This window comes from Heptranchias perlo, chromosome 8, assembly GCF_035084215.1.
Source record: "Heptranchias perlo isolate sHepPer1 chromosome 8, sHepPer1.hap1, whole genome shotgun sequence".
Taxonomy (NCBI): Eukaryota; Metazoa; Chordata; class Chondrichthyes; order Hexanchiformes; family Hexanchidae; genus Heptranchias; species Heptranchias perlo.
Genome location: NC_090332.1, coordinates 86,519,398 through 86,544,441, shown reverse-complemented (window position 1 = coordinate 86,544,441; position 25,044 = coordinate 86,519,398). Strand labels below are relative to the sequence as shown.

The following is a 25,044-nucleotide window of genomic DNA, read 5'->3' as shown; positions in this document are numbered from 1 at the left end:
AATAGTGTTTTCTTTATCAACTGCCGGTCGATAAATAAATACAGTGGTTACATAAACAAATCTCCGCATATAAGGAAGCAGCTGATATATATATCATACATCAATACACACACACACACACACACACACACACACACGTGCCTTAGGTTTCAACAGGAATGGGAACAGAATATTCCTGTAAGCATTTCTTTCGGAGTTAGGGAGGGGGTGAAAACAGGCAGGGTGGCAGTGTTAGTAAAGGATTCTATCACAACACTAGGGGTTGAATTTACATTGAATCCAAATGAATAGACATAAGAAATAGGAATAGAAGTAGCACAATTCTTGGTGTGAATTACAGGCTACCAAACAGCGCAGACGAGAGAGGTAGAGATCTGCAGACAGTTCAAAGAGATCTGCTAGAACAACAGGTTAATAATAGTTGGTTATTTTAACCATCGCAATGTAGACTGAGATAAAAATAGTGCATGTGGTCCAAGTGGGGAACGTTTCTCAGAATGCATCCAGGCCGGCTTCCTAGATCAGTATGTTTCTAGTCCTTCTGGAAAATCAAGTGGAGCAAATAACTGACATGAGAGCAAAAGAACAATTGGAAAACAGTCAATACAACATAGGTTCGATGTAAGAATAGAAAAGGACAATGAAGTGTCAAAGATAAGGGTGCTGGACTGAAAAAGGGCAAAGTTCAATGAGTTAAAAAGGGATCTGGTCCAAATTAACTGGGCAGAAAAGTTACTGAAGTCATCAAACAGATCGGCAGTGGGAAATCTTCAATAATGAGATGAATAGAATACAACATAAATATACTGCTAACAGTGAAAGGAGGTATGTCAAATAAGAGTTCTGTGGATAGAGAGATTAAAACTAAACGGAAATTTAAAAGGGAGGCATATGATAAAAGCAGGGCTAACTATACTAAAGAAAATCATGAATATAGGTGTAGCGGGGAAGTGAGAAGGGAGATCAGAGGGACTAAAAGGGAATATAAAAAAAGCTGGCAGATAACACAACAGGAAATAGTAAGGGCTTTTTCAAGTAAAAAGTAAAAGAATAGTAAGAGAGGGCGGGCCCATTCAGTAATATACGGGGGAAGACTAATTGTAGAGGATAAAGCTAAGGCAAAGAGATTATATAAATATTTTGCATTTATTAAATAGTCGAGTCCTTCCAGAAGTTGCTCCTTGCTTATACGATTTATATGTTGTTTGATTTCTCAGTATAAACAAATGTTTTATAAAGGCAGCTGCTGGAACCATTAAAGTATAAAGATTCCACTTTGAAATATGGTATTTAACATAGCAGCCTAATTTTTTGTGGGAAAATAACGAGGAAAATTTGAAGAGTTCATGTTCTACCTTCTCTTCATTGTTTCATATGAGAAAAATTATAATTCAGAATGTCCTAAAATGGTTTCCCCGGGGATTTTCATTCTTACTTATTTTTTATTGGTACTTCAGAAAGCAGGAAGGGAAGAGCTGATGTAAACCCAATTCTGGCACTCACTCTGAATGGCCAGTCTTGCTATCAAATCTTATGAATCTCTGGAAGCTGTAGGTGCAGGTGCATGGTGGCAGCTACGTGGCTGGAGTCTCTTCAGCTAAAATAGGTAGGTCTGTTTACAAGATCACACGATACTTACAGATGAGCATGGTCATTCAGCTCATCCTAATGAATCCGTCCAGAACAACCCTACAGAGGAGGTTGGAGGTCGACATTGTCATGTCAGCGGGTGCTGCCACCATTTGACAGCACAAATGTGTGTGGACCAGCATTTTCAACAAATGGACTTGCAAAGGTCCCATTTGCACTCAAGGCTCACTATAGAAAATCTGCAGCGTGTCCTTTGGCACGTGAACAAAAGACCTAACAGAGGAGAAGCAAGCCTAGCTCTCACGCCGAGGAAGTGATACTGTTGTCATGCTCTGATGTAAATACAAAGCCAGCGTTTAGCAACGTGCGCAGGAACGCTTGTTCAATAAACGTGCAAACGTTTTCTTAGGAAAGGAAGCCATAATGTCGGGCATTGAACATAAGTATGGTTCTGAGCCTGACTCCTCCCCCACCCCAAAGTGTTTTCATCAGTCGTGGCCCACTCAATGGTCGTGCCACATGGATCCGGCCCCTGCTTTAAAAGATTTGACGGCTAAGTGTTGCCTGAGTGATTTGTCCCAGGTAGGGCTTTTATCCGGAAAGGGCGAGATCAAATGGGGAAAAGGAACTTCTTCATCTGAGCAAATCTTGCAAGCTTTCTGGCAGTATCACTCTGCACCAGCCACTGAGAGGCTTGGAATAACTCTCCCCAATTCCCACTCTCTGCCAATAAGGGAAGCACCTAGTCGCCATTCAGAGCTTCCTCGGAGTGGCCTGGCGGAGACTGGGAACAATATGAAGGTCTGGTTGTGCCAGCCCGTACTGAATCACTGCCGTGGCATTGCACACCGCTGCTCCAAAGCACTGCATCATCAAGTGTCGAGCGCTTTGTGACCCTTCAACGTGATAAGCCGCTATGCAAATAAATGTGTAATTATCATCAATGACATCCACTTAACACACCCTGACTGCAGCCAGGTGTGGTGATATGACTCATATCTTTTCATCGCTTTGTTTTTCTAAAATAGTGCTGTCTCTGCAGTCCTGTCAAATTGTCTAGTCATACGAGGGTAAGCAACCCTCATCTTAAGATTTTCTGTTTTTACAAGGATGAAAATATTGATAAGTGGTATTTACAGTTTCAACATTTCAGACAAAGGATCTAAGAATCCTCATCAAAGGGCTTACCACTTTACTCCTGGCAAGTCGAAGCTAATCTGCTCCTAACGTAACAAAATACTGCTGAAAATAAGTTTCCCCAAACACTTCAGTGTTTTCTTTTCCCCCAGTGTGTCAAATATTGAGTATAATGTTGTTCAATTTTTTTTTAAAAGAATGATCATATTTCACAAAGTAACTTTTTCCTACAACTTTAGGCCAATTTTTTTTGCATTTTGTTTTAAATTCGGAATAGGTCGTCTGAATCATACAGTTTAATTTCACTCCTACTCCTTTATCCAAGAACAATTGCCAAAAAGAATTTCTGAGCTCAGCCACTATATATTTAACTACCACTCGAATATAAACACTGCCAATAAAACAAGCTGGTGAAACAACCTGGCACAATTCAGCCTTGTACAAGGTGAATACTGGACTCCTCCCTGGCCGTCTGCAGTCGGAGCACTTTGAAGACATGCTATAAATTATACCAGATTTAGTACTCAAATATTTGGACAGCATCATAAACCTTGAAGAATTTAACTTTTAACTTCAGATTCCAAATGCAGAAAAGCAAATTCTAAGCATCAATAGCCTTGGTTTTGCTGCCTCCATAAATGTATGCATTTCTTTTGTTTTCTAATCAAAGATAAACTCTGTTAAATACCTGCAATAATATTTATGAGCATAGATGCTATGTTACTTCGCTTGAATGATTTTATATGTTTGTGCACTTTTCAACTCAACTTGAAAATTAACTTTACCAATTAAAATATATTGGTTCTGGGCTCATCGGCTGAAGATTTTACAACTGGGAGATAAACAATAAGACAAGCTTGAATGAAAAGTTTGCATCAGATGCCTACAATCTGTCGCACAGAATTGTTTCTTCTCTAAGAACAGGACTTTGAACAAAAGGAAGCCGCAACCAAAACAAACCACTGAAATGTCAACATACAGGTGTATTTATAAATGGTTATTAAACGGAGCCTTATAACTAAGGAGGATGTTATATTTTCATTTATGTGCTGGGGAAACAACAATGTTTGCCCAAGCAACATTGTTCAATATTTCCTTTCGTTAGTTTCCCATCAGTAATTATATCACAAAAGTCGGAAATTGGGTTGCTGCTAGTCTGTAAATGACTTTTGGTACAAACAGAGCTCTAAGTCTTACATCTTAATAATATGTTTCTGTCAGCTTCAACTTTATCATAAATAAAGCACTAACAAACGCTTGTTAATTCCCATCCCTTTGCCACTATCAGCTACTAATTTCCTCCCATTACAACAGCAACTTGCATTTATATAGCGCCTTTAACATAGTAAAACGTCCCGAGGCGCTTCACAGGAGCGATTATCAGACAAAATTCGACACCAAGCCACATATGGAGTTAGATCACAGATCAGCCATGATCTTATCAAATGGCGGAGCAGGCACGAGGGGCTGAATGGCCTACTCCTGTTCCTATGTTCCTATATTAGGGCAGGTGACCAAAAGCTTGGTCCAAGAGGTGGGTTTTAAGGAGTCTCTGATCAAAATCTGGAGTCTTCTACAACTGGTGCAGGACTGTGGATCATTTTTTTCTCCCTTTCTGAAGTATTTATCCTTCAACGCAATCAACATTGTCTTCCATTTTTAATCTTTACACCCAAATGGGTCACGCAACTTTGCAACAGAAAGGGCAGGAGGGCTGCCTGCTCCCAGACCGTAATCCAAGACTCCTTTAACTGGCCACTAGGAGGTAGAAAACAGTGGGCGATGAGAGTGTCCCCATCCAAGGCGATGGTGTGGTTCAGATTAGGAAAAGAATGGAATAGATCCAATCTGTAGTCTCCCACTCGGAGTTTGAAGTTAAACGCACATATTGGTTTCACATTGAGACAACGAGACAACAAGGAAGAATATCATGATCAATACTATTGTCATCTGTTCAGAGTAGTTTGTGAAAACTGACGCGCACTGGTGCAGAATGATTTAAGAAGGAAATACTGCACAAAGAACAACAACTTGCATTTATATAGCGCCTTAAATGTAGAAAAACGTCCCAAGGCGCTTCATAGGAGCGATTATCAGACAATATTTTGACACCGAGCCACATAAGGAGATATTAGGACAGGTGGCCAAAAGCTTGGTCAAAGAGGTAGGTTTTAAGGAGCGTTTTAAAGGAGGAGAGGGAGGTAGAAATTCAGAGATTTAGGGAGGGAATTCCAGAGCTAAGGGCCTAGGCAGCTGCAGGCATGCCTGCCAAAGGAGGGGTGAAGGAAATCAGGGATGTGCAAGAGGCCAGAATCGGAGGAACGCTGAGATCTCGTAGGGTTGTAGGACTGGAGGAGGTTACAGAGATAGGGAGGGGTGAGGCCATGCAGGAACTTGAACACAAGGATGAGAATTTTAAAATCAAGGCGTTGCTGGACCAGAAGCCAACGTAGATCAGAGAGCACAGGGGTGATGATGGGTGAACAGGACTTGGTGTGAATCGGGTTATGGGCAACAGAGTTTTGGATGAGTTGGTAACTGGCAAAAAATATCTGAAAACAAAACAACTATTTCAGGTAACAATAGAAGTGGTGGCTTCCAGTCCAAAGTGCAAACTAATGGTAACGGGGAGAACAAAAACCACTGCAGCATTCGCCTCGGGGACACTGACTGGAAAAACATGGAACATTTCCACTATTTAGGAAGCTAGATAAGCAACGATGGCAGAATCAGCAAATTTATCAAGCTGAAAACGACAAACTCCAAACAACAAATTAAGCATCACGGCACAGGCATGATGGGCCGAATGGCCTCTTTCTGTGCTGTATCATCGTAAGATTCTACATCAAGATGAGGATGTCCGACAACACCACAATCATCCTGCTATCGTACGAAGCTGACAGACAGTTAAAATGAAAGTGAATGCTTTTGACACAAGTTCTTTCACAGGATAATGAGGGTGCAACGCCAAGTTGCCAATGTGAGGGTCAGAAGCAGAACAGGACACTCCTCTTGTAAGATTCTTCAGAAGGGACTGACGTGGTTTTACATTATGCTCTACAGAAGGGTGGATTTATAGGGCTGCCTTTTGCGTGATTGCGAAGTCGTTTCTATTTGGCAGCTACACAAAAACGGCAGTATAATTCCCGGGCCAGGGCCCAATCTGACTTTGGAACGCAGTGGTGAGAGCTGCCCTCAATGAGACTATCTCATGCTGATTGGACTTCATGCTGTGCGGAGCAGAGATCCAAAGTAGTGTCAAGCAGGTTTAGAAAGTGCTCAAGGCTCTGTTTGAGAAAACAGATGGTCTTGCCTGCACTCGCAAAACATAAACAATTTACCAGACAGGAGCAGAGCTCTGTGCATGGACTTCGGGCGACAACAGTGTGATTCATAATCAAGTAATACGTCTTGGCAGCTGTTAATCTCACTTTGCACCTATCAATCTCAGAAGGGTAACAATCACAACTTACATTTATATAGTGCCTTTAATGTAGTAGAACGTCCCAAGGCGCTTCACAGGAGCGATTACCAAACAAAATTTGAGACCGAGCCACGTAAGGAGATATTAGGACAGGAGACCAAAAGTCTCGTCAAAGAGGTAGGTTTTAAGAAGCGACTTAAAGGAGGAGAGAGAGGTGGAGAGATGGAAAGGGAATTTCAGAGCCTGGGGCCCAGGTAGCTGAAGGCACGGCCTCCAATGGTGGAGCGATTAAAATCGGGGATGCGCAAGAGGCCAGAATTGGAGGAGCGCAGAGATCTCGGAGGGTTGTAGGGCTGGAGGAGTTAACAGAGATAGGGAGGGGCGAGGCCGTGGAGGGATTTGAAAACAAGGATGAGAATTTTTAAATTGAGGCTTTGCCGGACCGGGAGCCAATGTAGGTCAGAGAGCACAGAGGTGATGGGTGAATGGGACTTGGATCGGTTAATGCAATATAACTGGTCTTAATCCAGCTATCAGTGAGAAAGGAATACAAGATGTGAGTTTCATAGAGTGCGGAATCTGGCAGAGGTAGGAATCATATAGGAAAAGAAATGGTGCATGAAAGGCCTAAAGTATCTGGGTCTATGCAGTAGCTACTATTATAGATCGATAACACACCCAGATATCACAATCTAATCTTTTCTACCAAGAAATAGCAAGAAACACACTGCTCAAGAGTGTTATAAACTACATCCGTTCTGGCCAGAATCAGTAAATCAGCCAGAAATTAATCCACATGCCTGGTATAGGTTGACATGGGTGTGTGGGAAGAGAGGTATTTCAGTTCCACTGGCTAATTGTTAAATGACATATTCCACTGAAGAATTACTTTTTCTTTTATAAAATATTATATTGACAAAAGTTATAAAATCATCTTAACTTTAGAGTATGTGTTACAAAAATGACTGGTCATCAAAAAGTAAAACGAGCCAATCTTTTGTTTAAATGTTTCACATATATTAGGTTCTTTTTGCGATCGTGACCGTGGCTAGAAATAAAATTGTAACCGTAAATATGCAAAGCTGAGTCTCATACTTGGATGAAGTAGGGGTGGGAGGAAGCTCGTGTGGAGCATAAACACTGTCTTGGACCTGTTGTGCCGAATGGCCTGTTTTTTGTGCTGTAACTTCTTTGTGTGCCTACCAGAGATTATTCTGAACAATTGTTTCCGGTCTGTAAGTATTTACAATTCTGTGGTTTAACACAGAAACCTTGTCCACAAGATACTTTTGTCAAAATGGCAAACATTGCTTTTCACCCAGATAGTCTCAAATCGATTGGGGCCATTTTAGTGATGTCTGTGGTAGAAAATAATAAAAGCAATTGAATTCTTAGCTTAGAACAGCAAACCGATTAATGTGCCAAAGTGAGGTCAGGGAAATTCAATACTTATAACAATTATCGTCAATAGTTCTAAACAATTCAAACCAAGAACGAACTTATGCTGCATTCACAAAACCCCCAACATTTGTTAACAAAAGTCTTATCTTCCCCATTCAGTCTGATAAATAAGCAAGGTTGTGAATTACGCAATAGATCAGTGGATACTTTGGTCAGTAATTTTACCTCTTTCTTTTCTTGCAGTGGTGCAGGAAATTTCCCTTCTCCAAACCTGAAACTCAAGTCAGAGGATTGAGGTTCTAGAAGTTCAGGCACTGACAAAAGTTCAGTCAGTAATGTCCCAAACGTCAACCGTTGTATCCAATCGAAGTTACTTTTGTATTAATTGTACTCTGTCCTGTGTTTCCGAGTGAAGACACTCAAACAGCAACTGGGAGAGGTCCCAAAGAAATGGACTGCAGTGTGTGTGAAATGGAGGGCAGGCCCATTCTTTGGAGTGAGGCTCACTTATTTTGGTTATTTAAAAAAATGATCTTGATGCATCTAATCCTAAATAACTCCATGTACTTAAATATATGGCGGTGGAATTGGCAGTGTATTTGTGCCCAGAGACACTTGTAATCGGGGCATAAGGCAAATACCCGATGTAAAAGATCAAGGAAGCTTGGGCGCACATATGTGACGCACGTAATTACGCATCGCGCAGATTCCCTCGCTCTTTGTTGCCTGTCCATCGATCCCTGTGCCCAAACGCATCTTAGCTCATTATAATGACTCCATCCCCATGCTACACGCAAATTTTCCGCAATTGGGCCGATTCAAAACGGGTGTAAAATTACGCCCTGAATTTTAGGTGCAACAGGAAACAAAGTAATTTTTCTGGTGTTATATAGTGATTTTTTTTTTAAAGCATTTTTAAAAAATTTATCCGTACTCATTTATCCTTTTTTTATTTATCCGCACTGTAGTTCATTTCTTCGAGTGCATTTATATGGCATCAGTACGGGTCACAATAAAATTGGAAATCTTCCACAATTGCACGCTCTCATACTTGCTGTGCCTAAAGTGCATTAATAACGGTTAGCTGGTTTGAAACTTTAATTTTGTCACTTAAAAAAGGAATTATATGGTGCGAGTTCCACGCTTTCCTCGGGTCCTGATTGTTTACACAGATTTCCGCCGATTTTTATGTTCCGGCATATGCTAATGAGATTGGCAGGAAATTCAGGCCTAAATTGACATCAGCAAAATGGGCTCATGAATAGGCCTAATCTCGGGTGTAACTTCCCAATTACGCTGCCACAGGAAATTCCACCCCATGCTTCTGATCACTCACTCTTTATGATCGTAAATCTCTCCTAAAACGTCCCCGTTGTTAACAACTCTGTAGATCGGTTATGGTGCTGGTTTTTGCTCTGATTTATAGGTGGGCAGCCTGGACCCTTATAGTCGAGAAATGTGTTTTTTCTCCTACTGCTGGGACTTTCCAGACCATCTACTTATTATGAAAAGTCCCAGCCAGGCTGGCCGAGTTGCAAACGCATACTTTGAACATGCACAATTATCCATTGCTGTCAAACCTGCCTCACAGGATAAGTGGGGCAGAGTAATCAGCAAGGGAACCGACTTATATTATAGAACCACTTCCAACAGGATTACTGTAATATAAATGGGGTACAAGAGACACAAGTTCACAAACACTGCGCTGAGGTATAAAGTGAGGAGCATTGATGTCATCTGATATAAATGTATGGTAATCACGATGCTAACTGGGGCAAACAGGATTGCTTTAGGACTGTGATTTTCAAATTCTTCTGCGTCAAATTCCTGGGAACTAACTGAAAATATATCCCAAGCTTCCAAACGCGTTGCTGGCTGTCTAAAGGAAAACAATACTGTCGTCGCAGCAAATATCTTTTGTTTGCATACAACAAAAATAACAAGTCAACCAATACTGGAAATACAGGAATGATGTGGAGATGCCGGTGATGGACTGGGGTTGACAATTGTAAACAATTTTACAACACCAAGTTATAGTCCAGCAAGATTATTTGAAATTCACAAGCTTTCGGAGGCTTCCTCCTTCCTCAGGTGAATGCTGTGGAAATAAGGAATCTCATGACTTTGGGAGCCCCAGTTTAAAAACCGATGCCTTAGGGACCTGCAAGTTAACATGGAGGTTGATAGAGGTTTACAAATGTTAATTATTGATTTAGCTTCATAGCACTGCGTAGACAAACAATGGAACTAAAACAGTGAAATTAGAATGCTACACCAAGCAACAAATATGACCTAGAGGAATCAAGGGAAATGGGGATCGGGCTGGAAAGTAGAGTTGAGGTCGAAGATCAGCCATGATCTTACTGAATGGCGGAGCAGGCTCGTGGGGCCGAATGGCCTACTCCTGCTCCTATTTCTTACGTTATCACATACAACTCAGCTACGAGAGTTTTGGATGACTCAGTGTCCTCCTTAACTCCCCATTAGAAGCATGCAAAATCCCTACAAAAATTAAATACAATGCGAAAAAAATCAGTCAAAAAAGAATCCTAGTTAGTCCAATAGTACTTTTTTCTGACACTTAGAGTACTGTCAACATCTGTCTCACCTAATTGCATACATCTTCTTGATTGGTTATATCGATCTATCAGTATGAATTTGGGTGTATGCAGCATGCGTTTCATCATAAACTTTCATGTGAAGCTTGCTTTTACGGGAAAATGCATTATACTTGTAATGCTTGGCACTATCATCGGAGTTTTCAATGCTAAGGGTGCACAACATGCCTGTCACAGATTCACCTAGCCTGGTAGCCGCCATGGGGTGTGCCTTTCACGACCTCAGGACGTCCCAAAGTGCTTCACAGCCAATGAAGTACTTTTCTGAACCGTAGTCCCACTGTTGTAATGTAGGAAACGCAGCAGCCAATTTGTGCACAGCAAAGTCCCACAAACAGCAATGTGATAATGATCAGATAATCTGTTTTAGTGAGGCTGGGTGAGGTAATAGTATTAGCCGGGACACTGGGGAGAACTCCCCTGCTCTTCTTTGAAATAGTGCCATGGGATCTTTTGTGTCCACCTGAGAGGGCAGGCAGGGCCCTCGGTTGAACTCCCATCTAAAAGACAGCACCTCCGACAGTACAGCACTCCCTCAGTACTGCACTCCAGTGTCAGTCCAGATTTTGTGCTCAAGACCCTGGAATGGGGTTTGAAGACACAATCTTCTGACTCAGAGGGGAGAGTGCTATCACTGAGCCACAGCTAACACATGGATGGGTACATACGGTAAAAGGGAGCCATCGTAGATTTATGGGAGGGAGGTCTCACCTAACATTTTTACTACAGTCCATTGAGGAGTCAAACCTTGTTGAAATTCTGTGGATGTGATATATTTAGACTTCAGTAAGGCCTTTGATATCGTGTCACACAAGCGATTTATACAGAGGATAGATTTTTGTTCGGTAAGAGTATCAAGGGATATGAAGCGAAGGCAAGTAACCGGAGTTGAAGTGGAGATCAGCCATGACCTAATTGAATGGCAGAACAGGCTCGAGGGGCTGAATGGCCTCCTCCTGTTCCTATGTTCCTCGGATGGTGAAGGATCTTTTAAGGGAGATTTGGATAGATATTTGAGGGATTGGACGATTGAGAGGAGTTAGTGTTTGGGACAAGCCAGGGTCACTGCAGAGTCCGTACTTTCCCATATCCCAAAGTTTTATACATTTTCTGGCCTTTGGTATAAAAAGTCACAGCCTAAACAGATGGACAGTATAGAGCTGTTCCTTCGTAATACTTATGTATTCATTTATCCATCTGCAGTTGGTAAGTAAAATATTATTTCTTTATTTTCCAGGGAACAGTCAAAAAACAAGACCATCTCTGTGGAGATCACACAGAAATTTCTTTCACTGGGGATGTGACCATTCCTCTCTCACATGCACACACTAGCATCCCCATCTCCTTGCAAAAATGGAAAATATGACTCACTGTAAGAAATGCTACAGGAGATTTGCTTGTATTTTAAAAGAAAACAAAATTTTTAAAAACTGTTCTGTGCTTTGTATTTTAACCTTCCTCAATTGTGCATGTGGTATGCATCAGATGAAAACAACCAAAAAGACTGTACATTCAAATTAAAATCAATACTGAGGGCCTCTGTTTAAGTGTCAGTCTATATGATCAGTGGACCTCACTCCTCTCTGTGTGTGAATTTAACGACAGGGCAGATCGATATGCTTTGCCAGGATCAGTCACAACATTGTTATCTCCTCCATCAGAATCAGCATCTGAAATAGACTTGCACCCAAATACTGGTAATCCTATCAATAATAAACCTACACTTACACCTCTGAAACACTAAACAGCTCTTAATTGAAATGATATGTTGTTTAGCATATTAACCTGTAATCTGATATCTGACTGCAACCTCCAAGTTATCACATGAGCTTTCACCTTAAAGCAGTGAAATATAATCAGATTTTTTTTTTAAAAACTGGCTAAATTGGCTGACATAACTGTACTCCAATATATGAAAATTAATACTTTGGGGTTTTGTGCAAATTGAGTCCATCTTAAATTCATACACTGTGAGGTGACGAGATTAATTACACTGGTATGCAGCTGCTGGTAATTGACACAAAAACATCAGCTGTTTGAGAGCATTGGTATAAGATGTCTCTGCTACTGTTTAAGAATACTCCAATGTGTGCATAATAACACGAAATCCAGGAGACGCCATCTCTTCGATAAAGAAAACGTAATCCCTAAGCAGAAACTGTTGTTAGAAGGCACGAGAGGATATTTACCAACACCGATGGGGACAATGTGACAAACTGCAGTTGAGATGGTGTTCAAATAGTGACAGTTTGCTTTATTTCAGAGGCATTATTGTTACTCACAACATTTCAATTCATAACTAATACCAAAAAGAGCAGCTCATCAATTAATAAAATTCTCCAAAAGCTTTCTTCCAGAATTATTTTTGAAAATCAACGACACTTAAATAAATATATTACTGCACACGCAAATTGTTATTCTGTCCTTTGTGGCAAAGACCTTTAAAATTCATAAGCATCTGGTTGTTATGGCACTATCACATTTGTGACAGAAACACCAATGCAATCTGTTTAAGATTACTCACCAAGACATTGTTTAAACAATGCATCAACAAGCCTGGAAGGATGCCAACACACAGATAAAGGATACTCCAAGTTTATGAGTGGGATGCAAAAAAGCATTTCACTTTGAATGACCTCGAGAGACAGAGAATGTAATGCAGAATTACAGTTTATTTTGTATCTCACTCACCAACAGGCATCATTCTATCGTGTCATTTTCACTTTACATATTCTCGGCAAGGATGCAGCATAGAAAATCGATTATTTAATTGTTGTCCTCGTTTGCACACAGTATAGAATTCTTCTATATGACACCACATTGCTTAGTTAAGCTTCCGAGGTGTTAGCTTGTCTCAGTGGGTAACCTCTCAGCCAGAAGGTTTTCGGTTCAAGTCGCACTCCAGAGACTTGAGAACAAAATCTAGGCTGACACTCCCGTGCAGTACTGAGGGAGTGCTACACTGTCGGAGGTGCCGTCTTTCGGATGCAACTTTAAACTGAGGCCTTGTCTGCCCTCCCTGATTGCACTATTTCGAAGAAGAGCAGGGGAGTTCTCCCCGATGTCCTTCCCAATATTTATCCATTAAACAGGTTATCTGGTTATTATCACATTGCTGTTTGTGGGAGCTTGCTGTGCGCAAATTGGCTGCTGCGTTTCCTACATTACAACAGTGACTACACTTCAAAAGTACTTCATTGGCTGTAAAGCGCTTTGGGACATCCTGAGGTCGTGAAAGATGCTTTATGAATGCAAATCGCTCTCTCATAATGGCAGCAAAAAATCTGTCTGTGTGGGTCAGTCAGTGTAGATGGATTGGAGAGGCAGTTATTACGCCAGGACCTGTATATGCTGAGAGCTGCCCTAATATTGGAGTATCCACGATGACCTGTTGGGCACAGAGCTTCTGCCCAACCCAAACAAGAGGGAGCGGGGCCAGAGGCTCCCTACTTCAGGAATTCGAGCATTCCTGGTCCTCAGATGGACCTAGCCTTGGGTTGCAGAGGTATGCAGGCGAGACCAGCAAAACTTCGCTGACAACCGGCTGAAGTGGGGCCCACCTGGGGATTATGGCCTGGACACCCAAAAAGAAACCAGATATTATTTTTTTTAAACATAAAAGAAGTATTTAAATGCAGCCTTGGGCATTCACTTCCTGTTTTTGGAGGGGGGGGTCCTGTATCCCGCGCCCCCACACCCTCCTTGACTGGTGCTCTTCAGCTGCAATTTGCAGCCTCTTCATTGGGTGGGCACTCTAAATATTTATACATAAATAGGACTTACCTGCTTTGTCTATTAATAAAAATGTTTCTTTCAGCACCACTTCATAACACACACACACACACACACACACAGAATACTTTGTCCCCGTTGTACACAGGCTAAATAAAAACAAAAATTAGTGAACATGTACAGAAAAAAATCATATGAAAGAAACAGTAGAAGGCGGGGGAAAAAGCCTTAAAGATGCCAATGTAAAATCCACCATGTAGCGAATTTTCATCACAGTAATGTTACTCTTGAGACACTATGGTAAACCAATCTCACTTAGCAATTATTTTTTCAGGAGGCTGATTCTGGGAGAAGCAGATTTTATTCATGAAAATTGGGAATTGTTTGCACCGCTAACATTTCTTTTCCCCATCTGGACTTTATTTCCACACTGGGAAAGTAAGAGTGTAACTATAATTACCGTAACAGTTCCTAATATTACAGCTGTATTTTAGAATAAATTTTGAAAGCAAAGACTTGCGCAGCTCCCCTAAGCATTGGCGCCTCTTCAAACCGAGCCTGTTCAAAACTACGGAACTGCATCCTTCAGAAACAGGGTCTGTAATGAGGGTAGAGCACATGTTAACGTTTGAGTGATTAATTACCTTTCTGGGGATTAGCTAAATAAACTGATAAATTCCAGCTGATCGTACTTTTGAACGCGGGCTGATAGAATGCCAATTTATTTCCCGTTTGTAGAGATTTCCAGATTTGTGCGGCACCACCTCAACCCAAGCAGATCTCAAGATTGTCTCACTTCAAGAGATTCTCCCATTTGCAGACAAAATGAAAATGAATAAAGGAGAGATACATAAGGTCCGCCATTGTGACAGCTTGTTACTTGGAGGCGAGCAAAGTGGCTTGCTCTTGTGAGATATGCTGCATAGCAAAAGTTCTATTGATTCTCTGTGTAAGTACTGTGTCGAATGAACAGGGAATCAATGGAATTTATGCAGACGCTCTTTTATTTTGATCATATTCCTTCAGTAATTCCCTTGAAATTACAGTGGGAGGGAGTTGAAAGTACATGATCTTAAGCAATACATACACAGCGCCGTGCCTTAGTTGCAGCGGGGGGCAGCCATTATGGAAAGTTTTCAGAGGGAAAACTTTTGGGGAAAAAGAAAAGAAATGGCAGCAAGAAAACAGCAAGGCAAACAATTCTAGGAAAAATACTAACGCAGAATTGGAAATATATATAGAATAATAGAGTCCTTGATAAACCGGGACATTGACAAAATATCTTGCTATTAAGCCGACAGAAGGGACAGGCACAACGAAAGCAGGCAGAGAAGTGAAAATATGGATAATAGGACATTGCAGAGATAGATATGCTCAGCGCCTTGGCTGATTCAGGTGAGACAATATATGGATTGAGGTCAAGGAGAATAAAGGCAGCAATTATTAGTTGTTGTTTCTTTTCATTGTAGAGCTCCGAGACAGAACGGAAGGAAGGGTTGGTAAATGCTTTGTAAGATTATGAAGGCATGTAAAAAAGCCAGAAGTTTAATCATAGGGAATTTCCCAATTATCCACATAGTGAATGGGAAAACAGCAGAGCGAAAAAAAAAAAGTGAAGAGTTCTGGATGTTTCTAGAGATGGTGCAAATTGGGTCCTTAGTCAATTTGTTGAGTTGTTGGCAGTTTTTGTGAATCTAACCGTTAGTGTTGCTTTTTGTAACGGTTCTGTCTCGGCTCTCTGTGCATAATGCCCTTCCCACTCCCACAAATATATCTCCAGATTCTTAGCTCTGAGTTTTACAATCCCAATCGCCTACCTATCACAAGCTACTGAGATCGTCTTCCACAGAAGTATCGATTTACCACCAATCCCAAATTACGAACTTGAGAGTGCCAATTAGGGATAAAAATAGCTCCAGCTGCAACCAGTGTGACAATTAAACTATTGCTGGAACCCTATGCCTGGTATGTATATAGAATAATAGATAGTTACGGTAACTAGCAAAGACAGATGCAGTGTCACACACCATTGGTCATTTAGAATTCCAAAATCAACAAGAAGTCTCCCATAACTAGGTAATTTATTCAATTTTATATAACTTAGAGCACTAAGTAAATAACATTAGAGTTACAATTCTGTGTCAGCATTCATTTCCTGATATCGCTGGTAAGCCAGTGGTTAATGGTTCTTAATGCTGGCAGAATTTTTTTTTAAGTTCACGTTATGTGGGGTTGGTTTAATATAGGACAACTACAGCGAGCTAAATATAGCGTCATACATTAACACTAGGCTCACATTATTCATTCCTACCCACCCTTCTGACTGAAGTGTCAGTCAAAGTTACTTTAAAAGAGGCAAAAGATAATACCTACACACTGTCTCAAAACGATTGTGATCCAAAACTCTGCTGCCAGTATCCTAACTCACACCACGTCCCGTTCACCCGACACCCCTGTGCTCACTGACCTACATTGGCTCCTGATCCGGCAACACCTTGATTTTTAAATTCTCATCCTTGTTTTCAAATCCCTCCGTGGCCTTAACCCCTCCCTATCTCTGTAACCTCCTCCAGCCCTACAACCCTCCGAGATCTCGGCGCTCCTCCAATTCTGGCCTCTTGCGCATCCCCAATTTTCTTCGCTCCACCATTGGCGGCCGTGCCTTCAGCTGTCTAGGCCTCAAGCTCTGGAATTCCCTCCCTAAACCTCTCTGCCTCTCCACCCCCTCCTTAAAATCTACCTTTTTGACCAAGCATTAGGTCATCTGCCCTAATATCTCCTTATGCGGCTCAGTGTCAAATTTTGTTTGATAATCGCTCCAGTGAAGGGCCTTGGGACGTTTTACTACGTTAAAGGCGCTATATAAATGCGAGTTGTTGTTGTTGTTGTTGTTGTTGTTGTAGTAGTAGTAGTAGTAGTAGTAGTAGTAGTAGTAGTAGTAGTAATATACCACAACATCACTCAGTACTACAGCCTCCTTGACAATTTGGAATGAGTGCCAAAGAAGATTACTAGGTCATGAAAGAATGACATGCTTTCTCCTTGTTATGGTAGTGTACACCTTCACTGATACTCTTCAAACAGGTCAGGCCAGTGACTACAATGTGCAGAATAAATCCCTGACCAGGAATATTAGTGGTTTATTTAGATTTTACTATCACATTAAGTTCTGAAAGCAGACACCCAATGAGTGAAGGTGGATCAAGTAATGCCAACTTATTGTCAAAGATCATTTTCCAGTTCTTGTTTTCCATGCTCATTTTTTCCCCCTTCCTCTTTTCCTGAAGGCATTGATTTCTTGCTGTGGTCGAGCTCCACTAGCATCCCCTAATATTGCGTCCATTGTTGACTGGTGAGCTTTGGCAGCGAGTGTCTGCACGCTACTCTCTTGCAGGTGGCATCACAGCCGAGTCCCACCCTGTCTGCAGCCAACATGCACATAACAGGCACTTCCAACAGCGGGGTCACTGGACAGTGATCAGGCACAGGAACCTTGGTGATTTTTCTCTCGGCAACAACTTGCATTTATATAGCGCCTTCAATGTAGTAAAATGTCCCAAGGTGCTTCACAGGAGCGATTATCAGACAAAATTTGACACCGAGCCGCATAAGGAGATATTAGGGCAGGTGATCAAAAACTTGGTCAAAAAGGTAGGTTTTAAGGAGCGTCCTAAAGGAGGAGAGAGAGGCGGAGAGGGAACACCAGAGTTTAGGGTCAAGACAGCTGAGGGCACGGCCGCCAATGATGGAGTGAAGAAAATCGGGGATGCGCAAGAGGCCAGAATTGGAGGAGCGCAGAGATCTCGGAGAGTTGTAGGGCTGGAGGAAGTTAGAGATGAGAAGGGGCGAGGCCATGGAGGGATTTGAACACAAGGATGGGAATTTTAAAATGCCGGGCCAGGGGACTATGTTGGTCAGCGAGCACAGGGGTGACAGACCCTTGATACTCTTAGCGTACAAAAATCTATCAATCTCAGTTTTGAAGATTTCAATTGACCCAGATTCCACAGCCTTTTAGGGGAAAGTTCCCGATTTCCACCACCACTTGGGTGAAAAAGTGCTTCCTGAGTCCACTCCTAAATGGCCTAGCTCTAATTTGACCATTTTGCCCTCTTGTTCTGGATTCCCACACCAGAGGAAATAGATTCTCTGTGTCCACCCCATCAAATCTCTTTCATTTTAATCACCTTGATTAAATCACCCCTTCAACCTTCTAAACTCAAGGGAATACAAACCAAGTTTATGCAACCTGTCCCCATAATTTAACCCTTTAAAGCCCCGGTACAATTCTGGTGAATCTGCGCTGTAACCCCTCTAAGGCCAATATATCCTTACTGAGGTGTAGTGTCCGAAACTGAACGCAGTTCTCCAGATGGTATCTGCCCAAGGCCCTGTCCAACTGAAGCATCACTCCTTGAGTTTTGAATTCCCAACCCCGTTGAGATAAAGGCCAACATTCCAATAGCCTTTATGATTATTTTTTGTAATGTGGCTTCATGCTGTAACGTTAGTGAATGGGGGAAAATAAAGAGCAGATGGCCTATCCTTTCGTGTACACCCTACTGAACATACATTACTTACTGCTCTGAAAACTCTGTAACTTCTAGTCACATATTGCAGTTAAATGCTGCATGCTCAAAAACAGTAGGCACAGATGGTTATTTAGTTCTAAGTACTTTGTCTTTGTCACAGATCCGAGTTTCCTGGACGTATGCCCATATTTTTTCTTTTCCCTTCATCAATTTAATTCAAAGAGAAAAATCACTAACTAGAACAAAACTGCAAAAATACGACAGTTCTTAAAAACCTGCGCTCCATAAAACAAATACTAAGGTTCACATTAATTATGATCTGGAATGCACTGCCTGAAAGGGTGGAGGAAGTAGATTCAATAGTAACTTTCAAAAGGGAATTGGATAAATACTTGAAGGGGAAAAATTTGCAGGCTTATGGGGAAAGGGCAGGGGAGTGGGACTAATTGGACAGCTCTTTCAAAGAGCCGGCAAAGGCACGACGGGCCGAACGGCCTCCTTCTGTGCTGTATCATTCTATGATTCAAATTTGACAGTACTTTCTGAAGAACATTATGAAGAAAGAATTTCCAACTTAATGCTCATTCACATGCTACTTTTTAGGATTTTTTTAATGTAAAAGAGAACTTCTTTAAAATAAACACATTTTCTTCATTACCTTGAAAACATCTGCCGTGATAAAGATTTTTTTTTTAAGAATACTGTCCTTGAACTTTAAAGGAAATTACAGATCTCAGCAGCGTCATAATAAACATCAATGAATCAATTTTAGCAAACTGAGTGGCTGAAAGAATGACCATTAACATGTGGTAAAAGTCTCTATATCTCGACAACATATTTAGCTCTTTATCTGTGAGCTCCAAAGTGACTGTTACAATGACTTGCATTTCAATGTGGCTGTTCATAGAATATTATCTATAAGCTTTTTATGGAGAAGCTTTGATAATGAACTTTCAAGCGTGTTTTAAGCTGGGATGAGTGAGCCGGAGCTGATTGAAGTACTTTGCACACTACTTGTTACAGTATAAAATACACTGATTACCATATTCACAGTATATGTTGCATCCTTGAACGAAACAAAAGAGCAACTATTAGAACCACAAGTTATATACAAAGCAGAGTGTGGTCTCAGCGTTGTAATCATGTGGCTCAGCAGTGTGGAGATGGTGTTATTTCCATCTCCAGAGAAGCTACTTACAGAGAAAAAAAATCTGTCCTTGAAAGTTTGGCATTCAACAGAAGAAGCCTTTTTTACATTAAACACACTCTTGAGCCCATTGCAAGCTCTGATTAAGACAAATATTATAACTGAACTGCTAAGTCTTGCAGTTGGGGATATGTTTGATGAGACAAATGCAACTATGCTGCATTAAGTTGGTAATGGAAGATTGCATTAGACAAGAACAACAACTTGCATTTATATAGCGCCTTTAACATAGTAAAATGTCCCAAGGCGCTTCACAGGAGCAATTATCAAAATCAAAAAATCTGACACCGAGCCACGCAAGGAGATATTAGGGCAGGTGACCAAAAGCTTGGTCATAGAGGTTGGTTTTAAGGAGGAGAGAGAGGCAGAGGGGTTTAGGGAGGGGATTCCAGAGCTTAGAGCCTAGGCAGCTGAAGGCACGGCCGCCGATGGTGAAGCAATTGTACTCGGGGATGCGCAAGTGCCAAAAATTGGAGAAGTGCAAAGATCTCAGAGGGTTGTCGGACTGGAGGAGGTTAAAGAGATAGGGAGGGGCGAGGCCATGGAGGGATTTGGAAACAAAGATGAGAATTTTCAAATCGAGGCATCCCCGAACCAGGAGCCAATGTAGGTCAGCGAGCACAGGGGTGATGGGTTAAAGACCTCTGGTATTTAATTCATTAGAATGTATTAAAAATAACAATGAGGTTAACTTGTTTTTGTGGCGACGTAAGCTGGACATCTACATATAGAAAACTTGTTGAACATTTGCTTAAACCGTACTCAAAACTTGTTTTTAACCTTGAACTAAAGGACCGATGAAATCACCCTCGAAGGAGGAGTCAGAATAACTTGGATTACACAATGCCATTAAACTAATATCCCACATCCAATTGTAGTGAGACAATTGGCACGGTGCACACAAACAGTTCCACTATTTCATCCTGGACAAGTTGAAGATCAGAGTTTGGAAATAACTGGCTACATATACAGAAGTTATGGAAGACTGAAGGACCAGATGGTAGTAGATTAAGCAGTTTATTCATCCACTTTTCAGCCTGATACTCCAGTTCAGTACTGAGGGAGTGCTGCGCGGTTGGAGGTGTCGTCTTATGGCTGAGAGGTTAAACCGAGGCCCTGTTTGCCCTCTCAGGTGGACATGAAAGATCCCATGGCACTATTTCGAAGGAGAGCAAGGGAGTTCTCCCCGGTGTCCTGGCCAATATTTATCCCTCAACCAACATTATTAAAAAACAGATTATCTGGTCGTTATCTCATTGCTGTTGGTGGGACCTTGCTGTGTGCAAATTGGCTGCTGTGTTTCCTACATTACAACAGTGACTACACTTCAAAAAGTACTTCATTGGCTGCAACATGCTTTGGGACATCCTGAGGTCGCGAAAGGCGCTATAGAAATGCACGTCTTTTTTTCTTTCAGTACTTAATACAAGTCAAGTCCAAACTGATGAGACGAAAAATCCCTGCTTCGTCTGATGGCTTTAGGATATGAAAATGGGCAGTGTTAACTCAATTCTAAGTGGGCGTGGATCTTGTTTCAAAATTGATCAACCTCACCAAGGGAATCCATAAAGATTGCTTGTGTGTGAAGTGAAAAAATTCTCACAGTGTGCTGCAAAGGTCGTCTGATGTTGGGTTTAAGACACATTGTTAAGGTAGACATGTGGGATATTATATATTTCCTGGGAACAGTATGAGCACAACAAATTATCAGGAATAATATTGCAAATTAGTTACAACCAGCACTGCAAGTGGTGTACAAAGTGCATCTGACAGGTCTTTATAATGCCACCTATTCCATTTTATTCACATTGTCCTGTGGTTCAAAATCAAATTGCACCCATTGTAGATACATTGAAAATCTGGGGTAAAGTTTCCACTTTGGGCGCAATCAGGAAATTGGGCGCAAAATGCGCTTGAAATTGCACCGGTTGGGTCACAGTTCAAGTTTGCTATGAGCCTATGAGTAACCTGATTTAAAATCACTGAAAATGACTGAATCATTTAATAGTTTCATTGGTGTACACTAGTCAGTTTCTCAGTAAAAAGAGTTTTTGATATGTAAAACTTTTTAAAACGTGCCCGTGCGCCTAAGAAAATGAGCCCAACTTTAACCAGCGCAATTGGCGGAAACTTGCAATGTTGACCTAGGGGCGTGGCCAGTTTTGTGGGCGGAGCCTGATTCGGGCGAATTAAATCCCGAACCAGCGTAAAAGATGGCGGAAAACACGAATGTAAGGAGGTTTTTGGGGCGTAACTGACTTGCATTTTAAAATCCCCTGAGATCTTTTGAGCTGGGACCAGCTAAATTGCTTTGCATAGAGCCGGCACGGACTCGATGGGTCGAACGGCCTTCTTCCGTGCTGTAACCTTTCTATGGTGGTATGGCTTGGCCGGTTGTGCTGGAATCTGGGCGCAAAACTGGCGGAAACCAGCTGAAATTCTGTCCCCTGTTGTTTGAATCAAACTACCTCATTCAAAACGTCGGATAATTTGAGTGCAAATTTCTGTCCAAAAATCAGGGTTCAACCATTAAAATGCACCGCTTTATTCGAGTTCAGCTCGTGATTCCCCATCAGGTATCCAGGAGAAACAGTCCTCCTCCACTGAACTATAGTGTGTTTTTGAGTGGAGGCAGAGAGCAGTTTGAGAGTATGGCTAGCCCCCACCATTGAGGAAAAACACAGCATCATCGGATGCACCCTGGAGAAACTTAACATCCCCACCACCACTCTCTCCACCTAGCTGAAAAAAAACAAGGGGGAAATCATCGCTGGTTAGCAGCAGAATTTTTCTGAGTCTGAGCAAGCGGCAGGTGTCATGATAGAACCTTTCTTTACACCAAGGAGTTGACAATTCTGTGAAATAACATGCTGTCAGCAGGAAGCAAACCTGAATCACAGGCTATTTTGTGAAATGACTGAACCTTGCATTACGCAGCTTCTACAGTGCTGAAGTTTCAATCGTGTGCATTTTAATCGTGGGTTATTTCGATGCTTCATGTCACCGTTAAATGTTCCTGTTGTGCACATTGTGCTGTTTCGGGGAAGCTGCGTGAAACTCGAATTTTTCAAACGGCCAGCTAATTCAAATTGTTTCCAAACAAAAAGCAGCTTTGAAAGAACAGTCTATTCTGTTTCTGGAAGGCAGCACAAATCTGATAAAGAACAGGGTAAAGTTAATTCTGTGACGTTAGCAAAAGAAGATTTGATGGTGTATTTTACCTTTCAGCCTTCCAGTGCAGCTGGAGGTGGCGTGAACACCAAATGTCACCGATAGCACGTTCAGTGAGTTGGTCACACCGCAGATAAAAATTACTGAGGGAGATAGTGAATGGGTGACCAACAGACAGAGGAAGAGTAGGAAGGCAGTGCAGGGGTCCCCTGCGGTCATCTCCCTCCAAAACAGGTATACCGTTTTGGATACTGTTGGGGGAGATGGCTCACCAGGGGAAGGTGGCAGCGGCCAAGTTCATGGCACCGTGGCTGGCTCTGCTGCACAGGAGGGCAGGAAAAAGAGTGGCAGAGCTATAGTGATAGGGGACTCGATTGTAAGGGGAATAGACAGGCGTTTCTGCGGACGCAACCGAGACTCCAGGATGGTATGTTGCCTCCCTGGTGCAAGGGTCAAGGATGTCTCGGAGCGGCTGCAGGACATTCTGGAGGGGGAGGGTGAACAGCCAGTTGTCGTGGTGCATATAGGCACCAACGATATAGGTAAAAAACAGGATGAGGTCCTACAAGCTGAATTTAGGGAGTTAGGAGTTAAACTAAAGAGTAGGACCTCAAAGGTAGTAATCTCAGGATTGCTACCAGTGCCACGGGTTAGTCAGAGTAGGAATGACAGGATAGCTAAGATGAATACGTGGCTTGAGAGATGGTGCAAGATGGAGGGATTCAAATTCCTGGGCCATTGGAACCGGTTCTGGGGGAGGTGGGACCAGTACAAATTGGACGGTCTGCATCTGGGCAGGACTGGAACCAATGTCCTAGGGGGAGTGTTTGCCAGTGCTGTTGGGGAGGGTTTAAACTAATGTGGCAGGGGGATGGGAACCGATGCAGGAAGTCAGTGGGAAATAAAGTGGTGACAGAAACAAAACGCAGTAAGGGAGAGTGTACAGAACATGACCGGACAGATGGTCTGAGAAAGCAGGGCAAAGACCAAGGGAAGTCTAGATTAAACTGCATTTATTTCAATGCAAGAAGTCTGATGGGCAAGGCAGATGAACTCAGGGCATGGATGGGTACATGGGACTGGGATGTTATAGCTATTACTGAAACATGGCTAAGGGAGGGGCAGGACTGGCAGCTCAATGTTCCAGGGTACAGGTGCTATAGGAAAGATAGAGCAGGAGGTAAGAGAGGAGGGGGAGTTGCGTTCTTGATTAGGGAGAACATCACGGCAGTTGTGAGAGGGGATATATCCGAGGGTTCGCCCACTGAGTCTATATGGGTAGAACTGAAAAATAAGAAGGGAGAGATCACTTTGATAGGATTGTACTACAGACCCCCAAATAGTCAACGGGAAATTGAGGAGCAAATATGTAAGGAGATTACAGACAGCTGCAAGAAAAATAGGGTGATAATAGTAGGGGACTTTAACTTTCCCAACATTGACTGGGACAGCCATAGCATTAGGGGCTTGGATGGAGAGAAATTTGTTGAGTGTATTCAGGAGGAATTTCTCATTCAGTATGTGGATGGCCCGACTAGAGAGGGGGCAAAACTTGACCTCCTCTTGGGAAATAAGGAAGGGCAGGTGACAGAAGTGTTAGTGAGGGATCACTTTGGGACCAGTGATCATAATTCCATTAGTTTTAAGATAGCTATGGAGAAGGATAGGTCTGGCCCAAAAGTTAAAATTCTAAATTGGGGAAAGGCCAATTTTGATGGTATTAGACAGGAACTTTCAGAAGTTGATTGGGAGAGTCTGTTGGCAGGCAAAGGGACGTCTGGTAAGTGGGAGGCTTTCAAAAGGGTGTTAACCAGGGTTCATGGTAAGCACATTCCTTATAAAGTGAAGGGCAAGGCTGGTAGAAGTAGGGAACCTTGGATGACTCGGGAGATTGAGGCACTAGTCAAAAAGAAGAAGGAGGCATATGACATGCATAGGCAGCTGGGATCAAGTGGATCCCTTGAAGAGTATAGAGATTGCCGGAGTAGAGTTAAGAGAGAAATCAGGAGGGCAAAAAGGGGATATGAGATTGCTTTGGCAGATCAGGCAAAGGTGAATCCAAAGAGCTTCTACAAATACATAAAGGGCAAAAGGGTAACTAGGGAGAGAGTAGGGCCTCTTAAGGATCAACAAGGTCATCTATGTGCGGAACCACAAGAGATGGGTGAGATCCTGAATGAATATTTCACATCGGTATTTACGGTTGAGAAAGGCATGGATGTTAGGGAACTT

The 25,044-nt window shown here is 42.1% G+C and overlaps 1 protein-coding gene across 2 annotated transcripts in view; it reads right to left on the bottom strand.

Annotated features, from left to right (window-relative positions):
• Positions 1-25,044, bottom strand: part of LOC137324777 (ADP-ribose glycohydrolase MACROD1-like) — an 812,403-nt gene that overhangs the window by 486,810 nt on the left and 300,549 nt on the right. The window lies entirely within an intron of this gene.